Source organism: Helicoverpa zea, chromosome 31 (assembly GCF_022581195.2).
Source record: "Helicoverpa zea isolate HzStark_Cry1AcR chromosome 31, ilHelZeax1.1, whole genome shotgun sequence".
In the NCBI taxonomy this organism is placed as follows: domain Eukaryota; kingdom Metazoa; phylum Arthropoda; class Insecta; order Lepidoptera; family Noctuidae; genus Helicoverpa; species Helicoverpa zea.
Window position 1 is genome coordinate 15,898,268 of NC_061482.1, and position 10,780 is coordinate 15,909,047.

Here is a 10,780-nt window from a genome sequence, read left to right on the forward strand (position 1 = left end):
ATGTTAAGCTTTGCGTATGATCTTACGAAAATGAAAATTTCTTGGAGTTAATATTGTAAAGCAAGTGTTGGTAAAGATTGTAAATTAAAAATTAGTCAATTAATTTAAAAAATGATGAGGTGGATGGTTAAAAAGAATCAAGTGGATAAGATATACCTAAGTAGCCTAAATTCACTTCACCAACAATCTCTTAATCTAAGTGCCACTTAGAATAAGGGCTCTCCCAATTTTGACATAAATAACTATGTATAAGGGACACCTAAACTTTGGTGAAAACGAAATTCTTATTAAGTGTTCCGTAAATGCTCTTAAGGAATCCCTAAATTTAGGGATTTGTTGGTGAAAATGGGCATTGCCAGAGATAGTGTAGCTTCACAATAGTGATAGATTTTTTCGAATCGGTTTAGTGGTTTCGGAACCTTTAGAGCACAAGCAAACAAAAAATCCTATTCGGGATAGATCTACGAGTCCCATATATCGTGTCCCAACATTCTTTTTACAAACGCAGTTGAAATACCTTAAAAATTGCTACGTACGGCTACCAAAAAGAGACTTAGGCCGCTCAAAACTAGTTCATTCGCTCTGTCACGGCTTACTGGTCTAAAATCCGTCAGTACAGGAAATATTTCGTTCTTCAATGAATTATTGACATTCCACAAAACGAGTGAATGTGATGGACGTTTTTGTAATGGAATTTTCACTTTTAGAACACTCAACTATGAGCCACGTGCAGATTTTTATACGCAGAAATTAGCACGAACTAAGCTGTCGACTGATAGTTGGCTGACAGTTTTAAAGGTAATTGTAAAGTCATCAGTCATCAGTCATCATGTAAAGTCATCAGACTTTTTTGTCAGTCTGGTACTGATCGGATACTCATTACCTACTTATCATTCATCTCTGTAGACTGATTTATCAGACCAATCAAACTATCAGCTGTCAAAAAAATTTAATGTGGTTTTACTTGCATGTAGGTACGTAGGTATAGAGTTACACCAGTTACAAGCCTAGAGTACATTATCAATTTTAAACGTGCGAGATACTTCCAAAGCTATGTAAGAACAGAGCATGAATGAATTTTTTAGTTGTATGCAAAATTAAAAACAAATAAATTCCCACAGTGTATGTTTGTAAAACAAAGTTCTGTCATTGTATCATGCTTCATACTTTCTTCGTAATATTTATTTTAATTCATGAATACCTGCCAATATTTTTTTGTTTTCATTTTCATCTGAAATATTATTTCGACAGTTGCAATGTACGTATAGAGAGACTCTGATCGCCTTTTGATCATGAGCGCGGAAATATGACTGTGTAAAGGAACGAATCTTCCATATCCTATGGGACATATCGCACAATTTAAATATATTCTCCTGTATAGCAAAAAAAAAAACGAAGTCAAAACGTATCTTTAATCTAGAAATCTTACACATCTATACTATCATAACAAAAGAGAAAATATTTTTGTGTATGTGTGTTTCATAAAACTACTGAACCGATTAGACTTCTATCACTGTTGGGAAGCAACACTCTTCCCGAGTAACATAGGCTATATTCTATCAGTATATGGGCAGTAGTTCCCACAGGAAGCGAGTGAAATCGCGGGAAAACAGTGTAGTTAAACAGTGTGGTAAACTCTACTATTTTGATAGCCACAAAATTATGAACGCCGGTATAAAATGCCGGAACTAACATGTTTATCGAAATAATTATACAATATTTACATAGTTAATTAATTAAATAAAGCTTCAAAATGTTTTATTTAACTTGCACTATTTGCTCAAATCGCAAAACGTTTTGAACACTGTGCAAACTTCACTTTTGAAAAGTTAACCATAAACCATGCGCTGCTCATCCAACCTAATATTAAATTAAAAATTGCATAACCATATTTGTTAGTGCATGGGAAAATGTACCTTATGTTAGCAATAAGGTCGTTTATCTATACTAATGTATGAAAGAGGAATATTTTTTTGTTTCATCGTTTGTTTGTACCCTAAATTCTCCGAAACTACAGAACCTTGAAATATTCTGTCACTGTTGGAAAGCTGCTCTTTTCCCGAGTAGCATATGCCGTCTATATATTTCTATATATTGATTCTACCATAGGCTATCTCTATATATATAAATATATATATATTGATTTTGTTAGTTAATACGTTTAATATTTGTACACTGGTAATGGTAGAATGCAAGAGACTAATATTATGTAACACCTTAATGTACTGTACTTTGACAAACAAAATCTTTATCCTTATCCCCATACCCAACATCTATTGAAGAAAGGCAGATTGTGGTAGGTTGATGTGCTGTCCATACTTCACTCACACACACAAGTCTATAACTCCCGGATTACCATCAAATCGATTAAATATCCGATTAAACACCATCCTAATTGCAAACATCGATATTAAAAGCTTATTAAAACGAAGCGCGATTTCGATTAACGAGTTGTTAATCGATCATAAATCTATTCGAATTACACGGTAACATACACGTTAATTGTCCACGAAATTGATATTATTTAATGTAGATCGATTATTCAATCTAATGGAATTAATCTGAGCGCTTACACCAATATTTTACTGAAATCGAAATTACAAATAAACCATGGAAAGAAACCTATCAATTTCTATTATAAACTAGCTTTCGCCCGTGGAGCCCGCGTCCCGTAGCCGGATGGTGACAAAAACTATCCTAAAACCTTCTCCCGGGTCTAAGTTACCTCCCCTCTAATTTTCAGCCAAATCGGTCAAGCCGTTTTCATGTTATGTCGTGACAACGGAAAGCGGGTTTCATTTTTCTATATATAGATTATTTTAATATGTACCTTTTATTTTAATCCTTACTAATATAATGAAGAGGGAATATTTACTTGAATATCGTAATCTAAGGAACTAAGAGTCAGATTTAAAACAATAAAAAAATCATTGCCCATATACCTATAGAAAGGCTTATTGGCTGTCAATATTCATAAGCCTACTCGCACACTGCAGACTAAACAGTTGGTCCGGTGAAAGGATTTTTTTAGAAAATCGTGAAATGAATCAAACATTTTAGTCGGTCTGAGCATTGTTACGTGTGTCTTTCATTCATCTACACACTGATTTATGAGCCCGAACTAAGGTCGATGTCTTCACCAACGATGTTGATATTGAATGACAAAAGACGACACCAATCTTTATATGAACATTCTCATTATAATGAGGGGATTTACTCATTAGGAATTGATATCTGAGTTTTGTTGTGTCTGGCACTGTACAGACAGATCTGCTGTCCTATTTATAATTTTAAGTATGGATATGTGTAGAAAGTAGTTCCTACCTAGTAACAATAAATTCAGCAGAAATAATTAAAACAAAGTAAAAATTGAATATATTTAGATTTTACCTGTTTGTTACTCATTCACGCAAAAATACTGAACATTTTTGACGAAATTAACATGCCTTTAGGTAAAGATACATGAAAAGGCAAGGGCTGTTTTTAATCAAAATCCCACGCGGTTGAAACCAGGGGCGGAAGCTAGCGAAATACAAGTAACTGCTCTTTGTACGTATTTACGAAAATATGAAATTAATCACACCGAGCTATTGTTTTAATCATGAACAGTTTTACGTTTACAATTGTTGTAATTTAAAGATTATAGCCCAATATTACGTATTATTTATTTTAGCCTGCAAAAGTTTTGTTTTAATACGTATTTAAAAGGAAAATTCTTAGTGTGTATGTGTGAATATCACCGGGAGCAGCATATTTGTTACTTGCCGTTTTCCCACGGTTTCACCCGTGGCCTGTGGGAACTACTGCCCTTACCGTCGTAAAATATAGCTTACCTGTGTTACTTTGGGAAGAGTGTAACTTTAAACAGTGAAATAACTTTTAAAATAGGTTTAGGCAATTTGTAAGTTTATCCATTTTACAAAGAAACAAATTTTTCCTCTTTTTTTTAATATTAGTGTAGACTACGATTCTGTACTACAATGTGTGTCATATTTAACATACTTACTGCTGTTTGTTATTCCTATTAAATAAATATAAACATCTATAGGTGAGGAGCCACCGACTGTCAGTTCTACGTTTTTTTGCAGAGACTGAAACTTTGTGTAGTGTGCATCTTGCGGTGGTTAAGAACTATAGGCAAGTTCTACAGTACCTACGATGTTTGACCGACGACGATTATGAACCTAACTGATTATGATTTGTATCAAAAAGCTTAGTTAGATATCAAGAAACATTTGAATCGAAAGAACTTTATGACTTAAATAAGGACATAAATACTTTACTTGCTTAGCCTGCATCTGATTAGACTGGAATTCCATCCGACGTACCTAGATTATTTCTAGGAAAATAGATCGGCAGATAATAATAACAAAGAATATGAATATATTACATACATAGTATACCCACGTTACGACAGCTACATGTATTGACCGGGTTTTCAATTTAGCGGTTACGACGAAAAATATCAACAAACGGTTGTTTTTCGCAAAACTACGTTAGCTCATAACTCAATATTTTAGTACAGAGTGCCACAGAAAACTGAAAAATATTCACGTGCTTTTTCTGAGGGAGGGAGGGATATTCTCCTAAAGTTCGGCCATTCAGAGAATGCGTTCCTGACACGTCGCGATTGAACTGACGACGTAACTTTGCAATGGCGTTGCAGTTACGATAAAAATATTTTTGCTGGTTGTTTACCGTTTTAACAATTGAGGAGCATTAAAACAACATTATTATATCAATAATCAATGAATGTAGTTACGTCGTCAGTTCAATCGCGACGTGTCAGGAACGCATTCTCTGAATGGCCGAACTATAGTATCTATTAAAAGTGTGGATACTTTTTCTGATTCCCGTAATCCTTTTTTGCTGTCATAGCTTGTTTTGTACTAGTACCTAAATAAGTAGGTTTATTTTATTTATTTTTAAGATGGATTGATTGCCTGAAAGAAGACATGAAGCAGAAAGGTGTGGATGTAAGAATTATATCTGACAGTGAGGAATGGAAGAAAAAGACATGTTGCTCCGACCCGAAATGACTTGGGAACAGGGCAGAAAGTCACTTTGAAATGTGATTGCATTTTTTTCTGTTTTAGGCATACTTAGGTACTTTTTCTTCCAAGTTAAGTTCCATTTTACAAAACTTTCACATCAAAAAAACATTATATTCTCACTAATATTATTGATCCGAAAGCATTCGTGTCCGTCTGTCAGGCTTCCACTCTAAATATACAACTGTTTGGTTTGTTACACTCATACTTAGTCCAAAGCCTTAAAAAGAACAGAGGCTACTTTTTACCCTATTGTGCAAAATGGTTCTCACGAGACGATGGTGAAATTGCGGGAAGCCGCTACTTCACATAGACTTAAATACAATTTCTTCTATAAAAAACCAAACTAACAATGGAAACGTAAACAAAATCTAAAATTACAAAACACGCACGAAAACAGTTAAAATTCCCAAATACAACCGAAATAGAGCTTCCGCGTAACGGAACGTGTCCGGTAAATCGGTACAAAGTCTTATTTTGTAACTTTGCATGCAACATTACTATGAGACGTCACTGACTATTTTAAGCCACAGTCTACTATGTAGCGGTAAAAGTATGAGAGCACACTGAAGACTTTTAGTCGGCCGATAGTTGTTTTAGGCTCAAAAATCAGTATGAAGAGGAATGGCAGCACAGACGTAACAACGATCAGGTATTTAGCCGGTATCAGAACGACTGAAAACATTGGTTGGAGAAAAGATTTTCTTTAAAAAAAAAACAGCTATCGGCTAACTAAAATTCTGAAGACTAAACAGTCTGAAGACAGTTGACCCGATGGCTGGCATTTTTTTACTTTAAAAATCTTGATATTACTTAAAGTTTTGAGTCGGTCTGATACTGGCCAAATAAAAAATGCTTGATGGTTTTCTATATTGATCTGTGAGCTCAAAAAAACTATCGACCGACTAAAAGTTTGCAGTGTGCTGGTACTCTAAAAGTGTGCAATGCGTGGAATTGAAGCGGATACGGAACGCCCCAATTTCTTTGAGATAGTTTTTTCTGTAAACTTCCTTATTTTCATGGATGTTTTTATATGGAATTAGCTGGAACCGAATGAGACGTTACTGTTTATGATGGTAATTAATTTTGAAGTTACATAATATGTATTATCTGGGCTAATAGATAGCTCAATTAATGCATTAAGTAGTATGAAGGTTTGAAAAAGTATGAAAAAACATAAAAAAATGATCCCGACGAATTGAGATCCTCCCCCTTTTTTAAGTCGGTTAAAAAGAATAAACTGGAGAAAGTTAATCCGTCTTTTACTCTAAAACTACTAACTAAACCAATTTAAAATAAAATTTGGTTCACAGATATTCTAGTCCATAAAGCAGGACATAAACTTTTTATCCAGGTGCGGGGAGTAGTACCCTTTAGGCACGGGTGGATCCGCGGGGAACAACTTGTATAACACATACGGTGAGATAAACCACCGAGCGTTAAGAGCCATAACAAAATTCCGCCGTAAACCTAGTAACATTATTGCGAACGCTCTATTGAAAATAAAGACGGGTCACTTGTTGATCATACTGTTTGTTTATTAGAATGGAATATACCTACAGAATATTGCCGTGGATTTTATGTGTAAACAGGATTGAATAGCGTGGTATTTTGTTTACTTTAGATTATAACTCATATAAAATCAGGAATCGAATAAAGCATATAAATGACATTTATTTAACGGATTATTGTTTTATTTCTTACTAGCTTTCGTAAGGTTTACATTAATAAAAAGTAGCCTATATGTTATTCTGAATATAAGCTACATTAAAGGTAAGTTCTCTTAAAACTCCACCCAGCCGTTTTAGCTTGAAAGAGTAACAAGGACCCACATAGTTAAGTGCACACGTCCATCCTCCGAGCCTTTTTCCCAACTATGTTGGGGTCGGCTTCCAGTCTAACCGGATTCAGCTGAGTACCAGTGCTTTACAAGAAGCGACTGCCTATCTGACCTCCTCAACCCAGTTACCCGGGCAACCCGATACCCCTTGGTTAGGCTGGTTAAGTGCACACGTCCATACATCCTATAACATAAAATTGAATTAGGATATAAAAAAGATAGTTTCTCTCTAAAGAATGATTTGAAATAATGATTGTCTCATGAACTGCTCAATTTGTTAACATTAATGGTGACAAGACGGACAAATGTAACACAGTTAGTGGCAACTGGTGATGAACAATAATTTCGATTACACTACAACACAAACATTTGGCGTTAGTTAAGGACTGAGATTGATGGAGACAAACTCAGAAGGTCTGCCAATAGCGTGTAGTATAACAAGAATCATCGCTGACTCAGAGTTGCGTAAGCGAAGAAGAAACGTACTAGCACTGTAGTGATTGACAACTTGTAATACTAGGCTAGGAGTCTTTGGACACGTCATAAAACAATTTGTGAATCAGTAAGATGTAGTAGCCATAGACATTATACTAGCTTCTATCTTGTATTCTATTCTTCTGAAAGCAGTTTCACTAGTATCCCCTGGGAGCTACTCATACGTTAAGTCCAGCCTTAGTTTTGTATATTTCATGTCTAGTAACAAATATTTCAAATATACCGATCGATAGAGCAAGAAACTCCAAATCCAACTAAGAATTAATAACTTTTCGTCAAAATGTTCCTTATGTTATATCGTAGAGGAAGTGAAGCATATTTGGAATACCAGTTTGTTTTTTGAAAATAAATTGAAGGAGAAACGGGATAGCTCAATAAAAAAACATTAAATTATTGTCAAAATATTAAACTTTAATAATGAGAACAATCAAATATAAAAAATACCAGATATATTATCAAAATGCCTATCAAACTAAAAATACTCCAAAAACGTGATTTGACTTAGGGTGCAGATAATTTGGAATATAGTATTCCAAATTATATTCATTTTTTTTTCTTTGAAAATTGCTAACACTTTTTCTTAGAAACTAATAGAATTCTAAATGTTTTATAGTCATTGGCTCTTTACAAAAAAAGAAACTTTTACAAAAAAATTAAACCGACTCCCAAAAAACTGAAAAGCAAAAAAAACACGGTATTCCAAATTAACAACACGCCAACTTAACTTAAAGTTGCATGTCAAATTTTTAATTCTAGAAATATTCACAAAATCATAGTAATATCTTAAACTAACAAGGTCACTCCGCAATTAAAATAATTACAATAAAGATTTAGAGTATTACAGCAAATGATTACCACTGATTGCATTCTTACCGAAAAAGTTTTCAAATCAGGCTTCTCGTTCGCTGGGGGCTGGTAGCCGAAATGTCAAGATAGCGTCCTGTTTTTAATGCTGTATGGCTTTCTGTATCGTTTGACGTTATGTTTACGGCATAAAAACTCAGATGGCGTTTATATATATTTAGATATCGAAGTATTCCAAGTTACCTGCAGTATTCCAAATATGCTGCAGTTCCTCTACGCAATATGTTAAACCAAAAAGGAACCAGTACCATTAGTAGTCAGGATTCCCCAGTACTAATCCTACCTAAATTGTATAAATAGACAACCACACACTTTCAGCGTTAGCGTCAGGACCGCCGTCACAATTCTCCGATCCTCTCGAAATACATATAGAGAGTTGCTACCTAATTGCTACCAGCTACCATTAGTTGCTACCAATTGCTACCCTCGTGGTTTTGAAGATATTCAGCATCCAAAGGTGACAGCCATTCTGATATCAGGATGGCTGTCACTTTTCCCAGTGTGAAGAAACGGCGCATAAGTATTGAGTTTTTTTTTCACCCAGAGTTGCTACCTAATTGCTACCCTCCAGAATTAAATTTTGGGCCACAACGATTCCCTGGATAAAAAGATATTTAAAAAATGAGTTTTTACGTCCTGCCAAATTAAATTAGCAAGCAGTCAGTTAATACAAATGAGTACTTTTGACGTAGGCGCTATCTATTACAATCCGACAGCTGATATAAATGCGGCCGAAAAGTGAACTAAAGCAAGCCGCCATCTTTGAACATCATTTTTGATTATAAGTATTTATAAATGTTACCTGTTGACTGAAATTTCCCGAAATGCATGAAAAAAGTATTTATTATAATTACCTCAGCCTTCGATTGTTAACACGAAATAATTCAAAATTTATTAAATCATGTCAGGGTATGATATACACTCTTTTGCAAAAAAAGCGGGCACCTATGCGAAATCTTAGTTTTAAGGACTTTATGTGTGTTTCAAAGGGTTGTAATGATTGTAGTATGTTTCTAGCATCAAAAAGGTTAGCCAAGCATGCGTGAGAGTGTATTCTAAATTTGAATATTTTAAAATTGCTAAAAAATTTGTAAACCTTGTTTTGGACTAATCGCTTGCAGAATGTTCGTCGGTGTTTTGAATTTTTTTTAGTCCTTAAAACTAAGATTTCGTATGGGCGCTTTTTTTGCAAAAGAGTCTATTTTAAGTCAGTGACTGAAATAAAAATATTTTTTAATAAAATCAATATTGTTTTACTGTGACCAAATCAGTTCATGTTTTACGTAGACTTGGGTATGATTTTTACACGACTGGCCTTACTGGATGTTTTCGTGTTAACAATCGAAGGCTGAGGTAATTATAATAAATACTTTTTTCATGCATTTCGGGAAATTTCATTTAACAGGTAACATTTATAAATACACCTAATCAAAAATGATGTTCAAAGATGGCGGCTTGCTTTAGTTCACTTTTCGGCCGCATTTATATCAGCTGTCGGATTATAATAGATAGCGCCTACGTCAAAAGTACTCATTTGTATTAACTGACAGCTTGCTAATTTAATTTGGCAGGGCGTAAAAACTCATTTTTTAAATATCTTTTTATCCAGGAAATCTTTGTGGCCCAAAATTTAATTCTGGAGGGTAGCAATTAGGTAGCAACTCTGGGTGAAAAAAAAACTCAATACTTTTGCGCCGTTTCTTCACACTGGGAAAAGTGACAGCCATCCTGATATCAGAATGGCTGTCACCTTTGGATGCTGAATATCTTCAAAACCACGAGGGTAGCAATTGGTAGCAACTAATGGTAGCTGGTAGCAATTAGGTAGCAACTCTCTATATGTATTTCGAGAGGATCGGAGAATTGTGACGGCGCTCCTGACGCTAACCTTTCAGCAGCCTCTCACACAAACAAACAACTTACCTACTGCATAAATAATTTATAAGCGCACACACACAGCGATAGTTACTTTTCCATGACGATATAAAAGTCTGTTTTACAAAAGCATATATTATCTATATACTGATGTGCATAGTTTGTAAGTTCAATTGAATAAAAATAAAATAATAAGTTGAAAGTGAATTTCATAAACTTTTAGATTATTTTTATGTTGAAACTAGCGTTCACGGTTCCCGGTGTAACAAGGATTCGACCAAGGAACCCGGGGACGGACGGCAGCTCACACTTAAGATAGTCTAGTTACCCAATAGTGAAAGATTTTTTTAATCGAATCTATAATTTCGCAGCCTTTAGGGTACAAAACAAAACAATAAAAAAAAACTCATCATTGTAGTAGTACCAGATTAGTATCGAGATATACGTGGCATGTAGATAAGTTGAACTGTGATATTTGGTTTACATATAGTAGAAGTACACTCAAAATACGAGCACAGGTACAACATGTCATATAAACTAAAGTTCAGTGCTGCCCCCTGGCGTGGAGTTGCGCAAATACTCCCAAATGCTGGACAGCGTCCAAGCATCTTGCAATCCTGTCTATTGACAGATATATATGGCATAAACAGGTTTA